A 17126-nucleotide genomic window follows, 5' to 3' on the forward strand; every position below is an offset into this window, starting at 1 on the left:
GGCCAGCTTCGCTGATGCACCATAAAGACTAGTTTCATGGCCCTGAAATCCCTGTGTTCCGCCTCTTCATCCCTCCTGCCCCTTCTCTCAGCCTGTGGCAGCCACTGGTTTTTATGTTGTCGCTGTGGCTTTTGTCTCTTTTGGAATGCGATGTGATTGTAATCTCACAGGGCGCGGCCTTTGCAGACTGGCGGCTTCCATGTAGCCATACACACCCGGGGTTCTTTCCCCATTGCTTTCTGTGACTGGATAGCTCATTTCGTTTATCGTTAGATCATTTTCCACCAGGTAAAGGGTGCACCAGAATGGGTTGATCCACGCACCTCTTGAAGGGCGCTGTGGTGGCTTGAAGTACCACTTGCTTTTTAATCATTCTTTGCAATATTTTTATTGCAATATAAGCCACATATCATAGATTTCCATAGTTCAGTCGTACTTAAGAAGAGGTGTTCATACATCACCATACTTAGTTCTAATGTTTACTTCTCCCTTCTGCACTCGCTAGTGCCCCCAAGTCCCCCTCAGCCTCCTCCCCAATCCCAACAAGCGATTCCATCGATATGGTCTCTATACATCCATCCTTTCTTTGCCTCATACACTGGGAATCGTACAAAGGAAAACAAAATAAATAGAACAAAATCCACACACACACAAATATCATGCCTCCTGTGATGCTGTGGTTTCGAACTGCCGGCCATGTGGATCACACAGCCCAACACGTAACCACTGCACCACCAGAGGCGGGTGTGTGTGTTTAATAAAAAAAATAAGTCAGAGAGAAAACCTCTGTCAAGAAACGAGCGAGAAATAGTTAGCCTTAGAACAAATCATCCAGAATGGGTCAAGTGGGAGATCAAAAGATCCAGAATCATCTCATACCGTAGTTCTATCCATCGAGATACCGTGTTCATCCACAGGTTGCCATGGGTTACCGGGCGTGAGCAACCTTTCTCCTGCCACAGGGCATTTGGATACTTATCACATCAGTCGAGGGCTGTACTGGTCGAGGCTGTACTGTCCAGGGCTGTACTGGTGAACCTTTTCATTAACTCGCCTCTAAGGCGATGCCTCTAAGGCGATGCCTGCTTCTCTTTGGTGAGTTTGGGGTGTTGGCTGGTGTTGGTGGCTCCGCATGCCTTCCACAGTCCAGACAGGATGTCCCCAAATGTGTGTTCTAGTCAACACTTAGAGAGTCCTGGTGGTGTGGTGGTACCGTGTTGTGCTGTGATCTTCATGGTCGGCGGTTTAAAACCATCATCTCCGAGGGAGAGAGACTGGGCTGTCTACCCCGGTAAAGAGTTAGTCTCAGGAACACCCAGGGGGCTCGCTATGAGTCAGCACTGACTCAATGGCAGTGAGTTTGGTTTGGCCCAAGTTCGGGGGAGGACGAGAGGAGCCGCAGCCTCCTTGAACTGGGTGACTGGAATGAGTGTGACTTCTTGGGGGTGAATAGTCCTTACCCCTCTCACGCCAACTCCCAAGCTCGGTGTCATTGCTACACGTCAGCCTCTGGCCTATGTGAGATGGGCTGGGAGCATAAGTCTGAGGTGGGGTGTGGCCCAGACACTGCAGCCCAAGCCAGAGAACCTCGGCAGGGATTGCTAGCTATGGGACTTATATAATCTTATCCGCCTGCGAAGGGATGGAGACTCGCCTGTGAATCAGGTCATAGCCAATGAGGCTTCTGTGTAGGCACGGCCTTCTCCTGAGCATTCTGGGAACGCCTGTCATTCTCCCTGAAGGCAGGACGCACTTTCTCTGCCTCTCTCCCCGTGAGTCATTCTGGTTGACAAACAACATGGAGCTATGCTGATGGCAGCCAGAGCTTTCGAGCTGGAGGAGCCACCTGGAGACCCACGCCACTGCTGAAATGCTTCTACTACCACTGGATCCACAAGACTTACCCCCCACTGGCCTGTGATCTTCCGGCATTCAGCATCATTGCATGTGTTGCATGAGTCTGAAGAGGAACTGGTATCAGCCATATGGGCTAATAATCGGTCTTAGAGACTTGATCTGGACAGGGCTGGGATATTCTCTTAATATATAATTGCTCTTGCCTATCAAGCTCTTTCTTATACACATGTGAGTGTCTCTGGATTTCTTTCTGTAGTCAACCCAGACTAACACACGAGTGTACATGGCTCACCACTCTCTCCATCACTGAAACCCCAAACTCAGGTCCCACCAAACTCTGCCCACAAGGATGAAGGCAGAAAGGCAGGAGATAGACAGCCATCAGGACGAGGGGCTTGCTGCTGGCTGCCCCCCAGACTCATTGAGCTCCCATAATCCACCACAGGCATCAAGGGAAGACCCCACCCCTGCCCTGCCCTGGGGTCAGCGCCCAGGAGGCACCTCCAGAGACTCTTCTAGAAGAGTCACCCTCAATTGCTGCCCCCACCCATGCACTCAGTACACACTTTATTTTGAAACCCTGGCACCACAGGGCCCACCTGCTCCTGAGCCAAGGAGGCTGGCCCAGAGAAAGGCTAAGCCTGGCAGGAGGCCTGCAGAACACCGCGTGGCTTATACGACTGAGTTAGGGACTAGGGGTGGCGTGTCCCTGAGGAGGCCCGGGTGGGGAGCCCCTGCTGGGCAGAAGTTCTGCTCCTTAAGGTGCTCAAAGACTTGTTGGCAAGAAGCTGGGGGCTCTCCCCACTCTACGGGGAATGTTCTAGAGTGGACAGATTTGCGGGAGGCCTACCCCAAAGCATGCCCATGTCCTCATGCCAAGAACGTGTGGCTGTGGCCTTGTAACAGGGACCTTTGCTGCTCTCATGAACAACTCCTGCTGACTGAAAGCACAACCAGGAGGAGGGCACTGGGCGAGCATGGGCAAGAAGTAGCCTGCCTTTTCCAAACTGAGTTTGGTGGAAAGCACGTTCCAGGACACCTTCCCAGGGCTTGGGAGTGGAGACAGAGGGGGTGGGCTGTGCTCATAGAGGTTTGCCTGATTTCTCACAGGGTCATCGTTGGCTGATGCTCAGAAGTAGAACATCAGGTCCGTCTTAGGAGTCAATTCTGATTCAAGGCGAGCCCGTAGGCCAGGGTAGGATAGCCCCTGTGCATTTCTAAGACTGCGGCTTCTAAGGGGAGTAGAAAACCTTAACTTGCCCCATGGAGGGGTAGAGGTTTTGAACTGCTAACCTCACCGTAAGCAGTCCAATGCACAACCACGACACTACCAACTCTGCTGGAACCCAGCCAGTCTCCTAGCAACACACAGACCTCTACTGGCAGACAGGGGTGCAAATGGGAATGAACTCTTAAGTCTTCCGTGCAGAAAGTAAGGCTTCTACCATTGCATGAACACTGCCTCCGACAAGGGAACACACATGGAAAACTGTAAGTCCTACCTCCAGTCTTACTAGATCCTGGATCTTTTCACACTTCCTGGCAGAGCCTCTTTGAGTACCCAGAGGTATATAGGCAATGTTCTCAGAAACCCACTTGGGTGGCATGCTCTACCCAATCAGAACCCCACCCAGCTCATCACCACCCATCTAGCTGGGCAGAGCTGCATCTGGGGCTTAGTTTACTGAGTAGGGAACTGTTCATCATATCCCAAACATGTTGCCATTTTCTTTTCTACTTCCCTGTGCGTTCTCAAATATGCCTTTGACCAGCTCTCCTTGAAGTTATGACTCATAGGCTTAAAGAATCGACTGCACATCCAGAGCCCTTGCCTCACTTCAAAGAAAGCAAAACAAAGCAAGCCTTCTTTTGCATAGCCGTTCAGAACTTGTGCTCGTGGGCTGTGAGGTTGAGACACCCTGCTCCTTTTGTTTCAAACCACCGGCTCTGGGCATGAATGTGAAGCGTGTGCACACAGGGGCAGCCCCGGAGGCAAGCCCAGCACAGAGCCTGGCATGCGATGGTGCCCCATAACTATCAGTTAAAAGCACAGTCCTCCTCCTGTGCTGGAACCTGAGCGCAGAGTGCCTTGTGCCAGTTTCTTCCCAGGCTGGTGGCTTCCAGAAGCTTCTGCCCTGGGAAACTTTAAGAAGGGATTTGCACTTCTCTGGCCTTGGCCCTGGAGCCTATGAAAGCCAGAAACTGGGGAGGATACAGTCACCTCTGCAAGGATGTTAATGCCCAAAGCTCAGGCTCTTTGCCGTCAGGAGTCATAAAAAGCAGTCTCTTTGTCTAGGGAAGAGGAGGGGGGCCTGCAAGGGTCTCATAGGAGCAAAGGCAAGGTGCTCTCTTCTCTGTGAGTTTCTCCCCCAAAGCCCCACACTATCCAAGCTCAGAAAAAAAAAAACTCCTCCTGGATCCTCTTCATGGTCAAATTACTCATTTGCAAAAACACTGTGGTAGATGGGCAAGTGCCTACTGCCATGGTGCCAGGCCTTCTTTGGGGCAGATCCTGCTGCTTGGCAAGATGAAGGTCCCATTACCCAAGCACTCAGGGGGCTGGCTTGCCAGAGGCCCGCTTTTAATGAACCTCACTATCCGGAATTTGCCCAGAGGACTCGAGTCACATCTTGCCAATCAATTGGGATTGACTGCTTCCTGAGAGCCAGATATCAGCTGGAAAGAAATGCATACAAATACACACAACCTTTGGGGGTAGGGTGGGGTTGATTTCTTTGAGAAAAAGGAGTTCTTTAAGGCTTGAGATAAAGATGGATCAACCTTTTTTAATTTTTCAGGAATCCCCCACCCCCACCCCACTGCTATTTCTAGGAAGTGGAGGAAGCTTTGGAGGGTTCAGGTCATTCCTGAAACATCTTCATTAAAAAAAATTAATACCAACTAATTCCTCTGTCTATCTGCCATCTTCCTATCAGTCTATCCACCCACCCACCCACCCATCCATTCTCCATCCACTCACCTATTCACCTATCCATCTACCTACTAATCCAACCATTCATCTACCAGCCTATCCATTCATTCACTGCCTATCTATCTATCCAGTCACCTACCATCCATCTATTTAACCAACCACCCAACCATCTACTCATCTACCCATCCATCCGTCCACCTATCCATCCATCAATTCATCTGCTCATCAGAACTCAACAGCATCTACTGAGCATTAGTTACATGTGAGGCTGTGTGCGAGGCTCACTGACAGAGAATGACGCAGGCTTTCTGGGAGAAGTGTGGAAGTGGTTTAAGAGATTCCAAAGAGGGATATGAAAGCTGGGCGGAGTCTCGAAGGGCGAAGGTGTGCTTCTCTTTGACTCTTGCATCTTCATCTTGGTAAGTTCTTCTGCCCGGACCATTCCCAATCCCTCCCACATACACCACACCTTAACCAGAAAAATTTGAGTATGTCGCCAACTTTGGCAGGCCTTGGCAGTCAGGTTGGAGCAAGTGACCAGCCCAAGGGGGGAAGCTGTCCACCAGGGGCAGGGGCAGGGGCCTGGCCATCAGAGGAGAGTCGCCACAGCACTTGGCCATCCTAAGCAAGACAGGCTGGAGCTGGGGAGGTGGTAAGCTCGGTGTGAGTCAGTAGAGTCCTGTAAAGGGAGACCGGGAGTGGACTAGGACCTTGATGGGGAAAGAGAGATAGGAGATGGATACAAGACAGAGAAGGGGGGAAGAGAGGGAAAGAAAGGGGCCACTATGCAAATAGGCAGGGAAATGAAGAGGGGGTGGGTGCAGCGGGGCAGGGAAGAATAAGAGAAACTCCAAAGTAAATGAGACAAAGGAGTAGAGGAAGGAGATGTCAGAAAGGGGCCGCTAGAGACTCAGACAGAAGAAGGAAGTGAGAGAGACAAGGGCCAGCTCCAGCCCTGCAGGCAGCGCCCAGTCTCCACCTCCACCTGCATCCCGGCTCACTCGGAACCACGGACAGCTTCCCGTCGACTTGGAATGAACTCAGCCCACCCTTACAGATCTAGTTAGTGGCACCTGGGCCCTGTGTCAGAGGTTCTGGGGGATCGGCAGGTGGGAGGAGGGCTCTGAGTTCTAGGCCCACACCACACACCCACTCCCATCCAAACACGAAGCCTGGGTCGCCAGACACGAGCTCTTGGTTTGTGGGTGCAGCTCACCTCTGACCCCAGGCAAGCGCATGGCATGGATGTCAGTCACCCTGGGGCTGTGGCTCTGCGGGCTCCAATCTCCCCTGGGTACCAAGGTCCCTTTCTTTCTCGGCTTCTGTCCCCTCTTGGCGTCCCTGGTTAGTGCAACTGGTGAAGGATCTTGGCGGCTCATGGATGGGTGCTGGCGCATGACCAGTCAGAGGTGTTATTTCAGAAGAAAGACCTGGAATTCCACTCCTGGGACCCCCACCATGGAAGCCACCATGGAGTAATGACCTCCATGAGGAATCAGCGCCATCTTGACCGATAACATCCGGCTAGCATCCCACCACTAAGGAGTAGGCTGTTTGCCAACAAAGCATGGCACCTTCCAAGAATGGCCACCTCCATGGGCACTGTCCTTGTGGGCTGTGTGCCTGTGGTGGTCCCGGGACCCACTCATGCTGCCCTTGGGCTCGCAAATGGCGCTGCGATGGCAGAACTGAGGGTATAAGTGCTCCAGTGGGGCAGCAGCAGGGCCCGTCCTGCTCCTCCTTGCCTCAGCCTTCCTGCTGGACAAGCTTCCCCCTCTGGTTTCCAGGACGTCCACCAGGCCTGCAGTCTTCCCCCAAAGCGAGCACAGGACTGTCCCGCAGAGGGCGGCTAGTCTTACTTATGGTTCCTTCCCTGAATTACTCCTCCCGTCAGCGGGGAGAGCCTGCCACCAACACGCTGCTTCTATTAACCTATAGTCGCCAGAGGAGCTGCTCCAGCGCCAGCAAAGACACCTGTCTCAATTAACATGCCCTTCCTGCTTCCTTCTTAATGAGATCCGAGACATGGGGAGGGTGAAAGAGGCCTTGGGGGTTTTCTAATCCAACCAGAACATTCTATCACCCCGGCACCAGGCTCAGAGAGGCAAGGTTAGAAAGGACAAAGTCTCCCAGTGAACCAAGGCCTCCGAGACCTGAACTTCGTTCTCCCCAGCCCTTAACCGAGGGAGGGAGCCCTGGTAACGTAATGTTTAAGTATTGGGCTGCTACCCACAAGGTCAGCAGTTTGAAACCACCAGCGGTTCTGGGGGAGAAAAAAAGACTTTCTACTCCCTTAAAGAGCTGCAGTCTTAGAAATTCACGGAGGCTGTTCCACCCTGTCCTATAGGTCTCGATGCGTCAGCATCCCCTCGGAGGCTGTGAGTTTGGTTGGATCTGGTTTTACACCCTAACGAGGACTCTGCACACAAAGCCCCCTTCAGCATTTGCTGATGAATTCACTCGTTAAGCATTTGTTTTAAGCACTGGGCTGCTAACTGGCAAAGTCTGTGGTTCAAACCCACCAGCCACTCTATGGGAGAAAGGTGAGGCTACCTGCTGTGGTTACGATCGACAGCCTGAGAAATGCTAGGTATAGCTGCTCCGGCTGGCAGCGGGCACGCTTTGGGAAATGTCAACGTACGTCTGTTGACAGGCTTTGTCCCCCAGAGTCCATTCCCTCTCCTACTACCACCAGCTGTCCACCGCTTCGGTTCCATAACTGTTTCCATGTCATCTCAGGTCGCCTCCGTGAACAGGTACGCACGCTGCCCCCTATCCTGGGCTACTGGGTGAAGGGGCCAAAACTGGGGTTGACATCCAGGCTTGCCCTATCCCGCCTCCCAACCTCCCCTCCGCAGATGCAAAGGTGACCCGAGGCCAGCCCATCTTCCTTGAGATTACAATTTGGGGTCACGGGAGAGGAGCTAGATACACCTGCTGCTCAGGGCTGCTGGGTGTGAGTCAAGTTTGGGGCTGTAGTCTTCCGTCTTCCTCCTTACGAGAGGGCGTCTGTCCAGGCGGAAAGCCAAGAGACTGGGGAGACACAGCATCCGCACAGCTCCCTTGGTGCCACGCAGAATGACAATCCCCTAGGAGAAGAATCACCCGCCTCTCATGCGAATGCAGGCACCATCCCAGCTGAGCCTCGCAAACACCCTGCCACGTGGGCACCCTGAGGCCCATTCCGCAGGTGCCACAGTGAAGGCTTTGAGAGAGCAGATGCCTAGCCCTGAGTTGCATACCCAGCAGCGAAGTCCGCTTCACCCCCACTTCCCTACATGCCAGTTTCCACAGTGGCAAAACCGACAGGAGGCATTGGAGAACCACCGGAGGCCCCAGTCACCAGCCTGGGGCTGCAAGAAAGAGGGAACCAGGCTCCCTCATTAGGAATGGCGCTGTGTTTAGAAGGAGCCAAGGCAAATGGGGTCAGGAACGGGCAGACGACTGGCCAAGCAAAGCTTGGGGAAGCTCAGGACCTGAGAGAAACCCCCAAACCCTCCCTAAGCTTGTCATTCCCGTGGCCAAAGCACAAGATGGCCAGAGTCCTTGGGCAGAGCTAATGGTTAAGCACTTGGTGGCTCACGGAAAGGTTCCGGGTTCAAATCCACCCAGAGGTGCGTGGGGAGAAAGGCCAGGTAATCCACTTTCTAAGCAACAGCCCCTAAGAAGCCAAGTAAAACCGATTATGTACTACCCTCATGATCCTCAAAAATATATTTAAAAATGAGCAAAAACTCAACCTAGAAAAGAGGGGAAGAAAACACCAACTGACAAGAGGGGTGGGGATGTTGTTAGGCATCATCAAGTCATTTCCAACTCACAGTGACCTTCTGTCCAACAGAACTAGAGGCTTCCCTGTCTTGTGCCAGCCTCACCCTTGCCCTATGTGTGTTAGCCAGGTGGACTAGAGCAACAAATCCAGAGACGCTCATTTTTATGTAAGAGAGAACTTTAGATCAGGAAGTAATTATGGATCAGGAAAACAGCCCAGTCCAGATCAAGCCCATAAATGTGATGTTAGCCCGTAAGTCCATCCGATATTCGCCCATGAATTTTTCAGACTCACGCAGCACATGCAATGATGCCGAATGCGGGAACATCACAGGCCGGTGGGTGGAAAGTCCTGTGGATCCAATGGCAGTGGATACATCTCCAGGACTCTGGTTGTCCTCAGCGTGGCACCATGTGGTTTGTCAACAGCAATGTGAAAAAGGGAGAGGGTGTCCTGCCTCCAGGGAGGCGGAGAAGTCCCAGAATCCTCATGAGAAGGCCACGCCCACCAGGAGGGATCACCAGGCTGTGACCTGATTGACAGGCTAGACTCCACCCCTCCATTCCTATTTGTCAAGCGGACAGGGAATTGTGTGAGGACTACACTGTGTTAGAGCCCACTGTTGCAGCCACAGTGTCCATCCACCTCATTGGGGTCCTTCATCTTTCTCCTGCCCCTCTCCTTACCAACAATGATGCCCTGATATGTCCAAAGTACGTGCGATGAAGTCTTATTACCCTTGCCTCTAAGGAGCACTCCGACCGTACTTCTTCCAAGACAGATTGCTTTGTCCTTTTGAAAGTCCATGGCACTTTCACCATTCTTCTCCAGCACCGTCAATCAAATGCATCTTCTTCAGGGGTCCTTATTCAATGGGCAACTTTCACAGGGGGCAGGAGGGGCGAGGGCAGGGTACCTGACTCTCAGAGCTGGGCTGAAGTGACCTGACCTGGTGGTGGCTGCAACAAGGGGCTTAAATATAAGAACGGTTGTGATGGGGGCACGGGACTGCCCAGTGTCACCTGCTGTCATACAGAGGGCCACTGTGAGTTGGCACCGCCACGAGGGCACACACAAAGACAACTTCTCCAAGTCAGTCTTTCTTGCTCTGTCTGTCTGCCTGTTTCAGACCCCTTTTGGAATGCGAGTTCCCAGGTGAGCTCAGGCGACAGGGCACCGGGCAGGCCTGCCATCTGTATTCAGAGTCCTCCCCGAGGCATGCCTCGAGGGGCATACTGCAACCTCTTGCTGCCCCTCTCGCTGAAGGCTTGAGCAATTTCGATATTTGGGTGCAGTGTCACTAGAAAACTTTACAACTCCTGCTTGGGGAATTAGGAGATATATTTGTAATAAGAATTGCTAACCGCTGTCAGCTGGCAGACCCGTGTCCTTGCATGAAAATGATGCCATTAGCTTTCATGACTGTGGGCAAAACTTAAAGATCATGGATCATATAAGAGACTGGAGAGAACGCACAAAGCCAATGTGCTCAGGGGGGTTCTGGTGCCCTGGTGATGCCGTTCCCACGCCTGCATTTAGCCCCTCGATGAGGGGGAAACTGCAGTGCTACTTATCTTTGCAAATATGATTTCTTCCCGTTGGTTTTGTATTTTCTCCAATAACGTCCATGAATCACTCAGTTGCATTTTAACGAGGTGATTGTAAAATTGGAGAGGGGGTTGGGGTGGTGGGGTGGGGCGAGGTGCAAAAAAAGGCCGGAGGAGAACACAGAACAACCCAGAAGCAGCCAGGGAGCTGAGAACCAGGCCACGGACTGTCTGAGAATGTCTGAATCAGGGCTTCAGACCTGGGCCCCTGACTTCCCCTCCTGCTCACCCGTGGGGTGCATTGTGGGTCTGTCTTCTCAGAGGCTTCATTTCTGAACGACCTGTGGCCACAGTCTCGTTATTCTCGACAGCAGGGGTGGGGAATCTTTTTTGGCCAAAGGTCATTTGGATATTTCTAAGATCATTCCTGGGCCATCCTGGTCAAACATTTAATTAACTCACTCCTAATATGATGGCTGGAATGACTTCTCTCTGGGGCGGTGTGTGATTGACTTGGATGGAAGATTTCACAGTGCCTATTTTGCCCACAGGCTGCACAGTCCCCACCTGGACTCTAGAGAAACAGAACCAGTAATATAGAGAATATGAGCAAAGATGTGAGAGAGAGAGAGAGAGAGAGAGAGAGAGATAGAAAGAAGCAGGGGAGGCAAAACAAGCTGTAAGGAATCAACTCTTGTGATTACAGGGTTCTTGTCAAGTCCAGAACCAGGTGAGATAGTCTGGGGAGTCCTGCAGTCTGGTGTGCCCAAATCCATAGATTAAGTGTCTGAATTGGAGGTCTGACAAGATGTCTATAGTCTGGAAATTTTCCTATTTGTTCTTCACCTGATCGGAGGTGGCCCACCACATAATGCTTAAACAGTCTGGTTAAGCCCTTGCTGTTGTTGTTAGATGCTCTTGCATCCATTCTGACTCATGGGCAAGTAGGGCAGAGAGAATGAAACTCTTCCCAGGCCTCTATCACCCTCCTTCAAGCCAATATGTAGACTCATATTGACAGAGTACCACAGACTCACCAAACCGGCACATAAAATTAACCACCACGCCACCTAAAGGAGGAAGCACAATTGGGCAGGTGCTGTGTTCTCGTTGTTGGTAATACCACAATGGATGATGCATCTGACATCCCTGTGTTAATCATCAAACAAAATATCTACACACTAACTGCCATCGAGTCCCTGATGACTCTCAGAAACCCCTGAGACTGTGAATGTTTTCAGGATTAGAAAGCCCAGTCTTTCTTCCAAGAAGCTGCTGGTGGTTTTGAACTGCCGACCACATAGATGGCAGCCCAATGAGTAACCATTGCACCACGAGGGATCCTGATCAAATGAGGAGCACAGGGACGCCAACACCATGAGCTGAGGTGATGATCATGTGGTCCAACATGGCAAAGGATAAGAAGTAGAGCAGAGTTACCCTATAATGTTTCCAAGGCTGTCAGTCTGTCTGTCTGTACAGAAGTAGACTACCTTATCTGTCTCCCTCAGAGCCTCTGGGTGGTTTCAATTTACTGACCTTTCAGTTAGGAGTCAAGGGCCAAATCATTGCTCCACTGAAGCTCCTTCTATGAGAACAGTGAAAACTGGAGAGAAAGCCAATAACGTGTCCAGTTGACTGTTAGTACAGGTTTAATCCCCAGCCTTTATGAGCCCACAGCCTATGACTTTACCAGTAGGTTCCTTCATTCAATGGACATTCAGAAAGCATCTCAGAAGTGGCAGTGCTGTTCTAGACCACATGGATATACAGAGTTGAAGTCTAGCCCATTCACCAGTTCCCTGGATATCTGCTTAAAGGGAAGTCAGAAGAAAAACAGAGATGGCAAAAAAAATCAAGAGTTTCAGAGCAAAAAAAAATGATTGAACTGTTGATGGAAGCCATGCTAGATATTGAGTTCTCTGATGAGCCAGTCTTATTTAGCCTGCCAGCGATCTGTATGGAGATATGATTATAATTATCCCCTATTCATGGTTGAGGATACCAGAAAATATTTTTTAAATGGCTAAGGACATTGTCTAAGATCCCAGAGAGCCAGAGACATAGCTAAACTGACTTCTCAGCCCTCAGACGAGCTCAGCACAAGGCAAGTCTTTCTCTGAGCTCACGAAACAAGCAGGCCCGGCCACCAAGCTGCTCGGCTCACACGGGGATAAGGGTGTCTCATTAACAGCTTCCCATAAAAGAGACTATGCTAATATCTATAATGCAATACAACAAAGTAATAATCATTATCAAAGCAATCAACATCACCAGGACACCTAAATGAATGACTGATGACTCCCATCACCTGAAAGGAAAACATGTTTGAGCAAGCTCATTGGCAACAAGGTGGGTGATTGTTCTGGGGAAGCCTTGCAAAGGCACTTTTGGGGTTTCTATCAGCAGTTGGCCCAAGATCAAGGCTAGAAAATCCACTTCCCTTCTGTCAGCAGTTGGCCTGAGATCAAGGCTAGGAAACCCATCCCATCTTCTGTCTTTATTTTTTTCTTCTTGTTGTGCGTTTGCATTTTCCCTTCTTCCTCTATGAGGAAAGGTCCAGTCAGAAGGCAGAGGCCAAGCTGGCCCCTGGGGACAGAGAGAGTTGATGCTGCAGAGTTGTTCACTGGCCTGAGAGCTGATGCGTAGGTCACTGAGTGGGCTCAAAGGGAAACAGTGGCCATCACACATTCGTCTTGGGTGAAGCCCGGCCAGGGGCTCCTTATTTAGAGGCAAGGATGGTGAGACTTCATCCCATGGACTCCGGCCCTGTTGGCAGTAGAGACCAGTCCTTGGAGAAGGACATCCCCCTGGGTACAGTGGAGCGGCAGAGAGAATGAGGAAGGCCCTCAACAAGATGGATGGACACGGTGGCTCACACACGAGAACGGCTGTGAGGTGGTGCAGGGCTGAGAGTCGCTCAGAGTCAGAAGGGACTCACCAGTCCTAACAACAACAGTGCCTCACAGGGGGTCCTGGGTTGTTCAAAAAGGTTGCACTCTACCGCTGGCCTCAAGGTTGGTGGTTCAAACACCCTTGGCCACAGAGCAGACGCAAGAGCCAGCAATCTCGTTCCCTAACAATGTCCGCCAAGACTACCCCAGGGAGGCCTTCCAAGCAGCTGCACCCATGGGTGTCATGAGGGGGAATCAGTGAGCTCATGGTAATGGGTCTGTATTTTCAGGGTCTCACACTGGAACCCACTGCCCAAAGCAGGAGGACATCCTTGTGGTTAGAGGGCGCCCATTTGTAGGCCCCGACTCACAGCGATCTTACATAGAACAGAAGGAAACACCCCATTGCTGCGTCACCACCAGCGCGGGGCCAACAAAGGGGTGTGGCTGGAGTTCACGTGGTGTAAACGTCACGCGTGTCCACTGATGATTTTCCCCTCACCATCGACAGAGCTTTCCAAACAAGCACTCCCTCTCCCCGCCCCCTTCCTCCCCTACTAACCATGAGCACAAGCATCCGCCTGCTCTAAGCATTTCCCGAGGGAGATGCTACATTATCTGTCCTTCCCTAAGACTTGCATTCACATTCCAAGGCACGGTGGGTGGCAGGATGCGCTGGAGACGGGATGAGGCTCTTGGGGACACTTGTATTTGGTCTTGAGTGAGCCTAGGTCATGGGGTCAGACCCCACATGCTGGAGAGCCACCTCGGGGCGTGACCCCTTCAGCTGAAGAGGAGCGATGTTCAAACCGGACGTGGGGGTGGACGGACAGATCCTGGATGGTGGAAGCAGGAAGGGAGAGACAGGAGCGGAGCCCAGTGAGGGGCCTCTGACGGTGACAGCTGTCCTTTGAAACGCCTACTCTGAAGCAGCACCCCCCCCCATCTCCTCCCTGGCGAATGCACATCACTGCTGAGCTGAGGACAGATGGCTCTGCAGGGCGAGCAGATCCCCCAAATCACGCCAGTCAGTCAGCAAACCAACAACCCAGGGCAGAAACAGACACAAGAAAGAAAGATGTGGACTTCAACAACAGCCACGGGCCTGTAAAGAAGTAGGCTCATCCTGACCGGACTCAGAGGAAAGTACGTTAAAACAACAGCAAGGTAGCCTGCCTTTCTCATCCCATTGAGGGAAAAAATACATCGAATGCCGCCTAATGTGAGTCACCAGGTACCACGCTCTGGCCACTTTGCAGGGGACATTGGCTGGCATGATCTGAGAGGGGAGATGTGCACGCTCTCTACCACCGGCCTCCCACCACCGCCCCACCAGCTCATCCTTGAGTGTCCATTGTAGGCGAATACACAATGGGGTACATGCAAGGCTGGTGCAGATTATTGGGGCTAGCCCCAAATTGTGTCAGGCTGGGTTCTCTAGAGAAGCAAACTGAATGATGCTTGGGGAGTGGGGAGTAGAAAGAGATTCATACCAAGAAATGGCTCACAGGGTCATAGAAGGAGGGATGTCCAATCCAGATCATATACAAGGTCAAATGTAAGCTGAAGGCTTCTCCCAGCTCCTATAGCTGTGGAAGGTGCAGGATGGGGGTGGGGGGTGCTGCTGCAAAGGAAACAGGAAGATGAAGCAGGAAGAACCCGAGTGGATGGATGCAGAGCTGAATGAATCTGAGATCGGCTAGTGAACCCAAGGTTGGCAGTCCGCTGTTGGCTCCTGGGATCGGCAGACAGTCTAACGGGAGGTTAGTGGACCAGATGCCAGCTCCGGATTCAGTAGAAGTGAGCTAGCTTCCACACACGGCGGGTCTACACTAAGGATAGGGTACATCCAGAATGAAAGCGCCTGAACTGTACCAAGACTATGGCCAATGAAGTCCTTGACGGCTTCATAGAAGACCCCGTCACGGAGTGAGATGCAGTCCCTGAGACCATATCCAGGGAGAACCTTGACCCTACTCAAGAGAACAAATAGCCTGCCTATGAGAGCCTCAGAGTATGTTGTGATTACTGCGTGTTGTACAGTCTCTTCCAGGCCACAGCCACCCCATGCACACAGAAGGAAACACTGCTCGGTCTGGAGACACCTCCCAACTGTCATGTTTGAGGTCACTGGGGCAGTCACTGTGTCAAGCACACAGTGGTTTCCTCTTTGTCACCGTCCCTCTACTTCACCAAGCACTATGGTGCCCCTTTCCACGGACTAGCCTCTCTGATAACACGTCCAAAGGACACGAGATGAAGTCTCCCCATACTTGCATCTAAGGAGCACTCCGGCTGTGCTTCTTCCAACACAGCTCTCTTCCTTCTGTCCATCCAACCGTCCCTCCGATATGCAAGAGAGGTTTGTCCATCAAGACAGATTATTGAGTAAGCAGGTAGCATAACACCACATACAATATAAAAACCTCCATCGTTGCGCACACACAACTGGAAACCTGAGAAGAGGTCTGGAGGAAGCCACCTCAAACCTCAATGTTGGTGATGGGCACCAGAGATGGCAATGACCTTGGGAGGGAAAGGTCAAGGCAGACCTCAGCTTTATGGTGGCTGAAATTTTACAATGAAAATCTGTTGGTGAGTTGTTGATGTATTTACTCTCTCAAGCAAAGCAATCTTATGTGAAACTGTCAGCGGGTATGTGGCATGCCCCAAACACACACATCTCTTTCAACCAACACTGAGCAAAGAGGGTCCAATCATCTCCCAGTGAGTGGACGCGACTCTTCTGTTTCCTGTGGAGTTCCCAGTCTCTGTAACAGTTGCTGCTCCTGCCTGCAGGGAAGCAATATTTCCTGAAGTTCCTCAATATGTGCTGTGTGCTATACACAGGAGTGAGCACTTAGAACACGTCTGATCACCCGCCATTCACAAAAAGCTTTGAGCTCAACACTTGTAGACTCTGTGAACGAGGCCATAGCCCAAAGTTTGTTTTGATAAAGTCTAGACTCAAACCAGACGCATAAGGAGATGTGTATTTACATGCATGTTCATGTATACTTATCCATTAGCTGTCATCTATTTACCTGTCTAGCTATCATCTATCAACGATTACTGTGATCCCAAGTAGCTGTGTTTATATCAGGGGCTCTCCTCTAGGGCAGACTGTGCACCCCCACCCCCGGGGACATTAGCAGCGGCAGTGTCATGGGTGATGTGTTGGACTGATAACCATGCAGTTTGTAACAATAACCAGCAGTTTGTAACAATAACCAGCCTCTCCTCCAGAGAAAGAGATTTTCTATCCACATACAGATGCCCAGCCTTGGCAACCGAGAGGGACAGTTCTACTCTGTCCTAGAGGGTGGTTTTGAGTGAGAATGGGCTCGGTGGCAGTCAGTTTGGGAGCCCTGGTGGTGGAGTGGTTGGTTACATGTTGTGTCAACACACTTAATCATCTGAAACCACCAGCTGCTCCATGAGAGAAATATGAGGTTTGCTACTCCCAAAAAGAGCCACAATCTTGGAAATCCACACGGGCAGTTCTGTTTGGTAGCAGGAGAGGGAGAGGGCTGCCCCTCTCCATGCCTGAAGGCCCTCTACAGGAAGTTGGAAGAGAATTAGCCAAGCCCTTAGCCCAATGGTTCTCAACCTTCTTCATGCCGCCGCCCTTTCATACAGTTCCTCATGTTGTGGTGACCCCCTCAACCATCAAATTATTTTCATTGCTACTTCATAACTGTCATTTTGCTACTGTTATCAATTGGGCAACCTCTGTGAAAGGGTTGTTTGACCGCCCCCCAAAGGGGTCGTGACCCACATGTTGACAACCTCTGCTTAGCCCGTCATAAAGCCTAACTAGGTGGCCCAAATTAGGCCCAGATGGGCTTAATTCAGCCAATAGGGTCAACCAATACCTTCGACCACACCTCCCAGCCAGAGGCCTCAAATACCCTGACAGGGAGATGACCTCCACCCCCTCTTCGCCTCCCCCTCCCCCCACCCCCAGCTTGTGCTTCATCTCTGAACCCGGCTTGGTCAAATCCCACAGATGATGGTGGAAAATCATGACTTGCTGCCCTTTGCACAAAAGCCAGTCAAGTCCTTCCTGTGGCTTCTTGAGAAACCCAACAGAAGGATAGCAAGGTTCCCCCAGTTGGAGATCG

The sequence above is a fragment of the Tenrec ecaudatus genome, chromosome 18, assembly GCF_050624435.1.
Source record: "Tenrec ecaudatus isolate mTenEca1 chromosome 18, mTenEca1.hap1, whole genome shotgun sequence".
Taxonomy (NCBI): domain Eukaryota; kingdom Metazoa; phylum Chordata; class Mammalia; order Afrosoricida; family Tenrecidae; genus Tenrec; species Tenrec ecaudatus.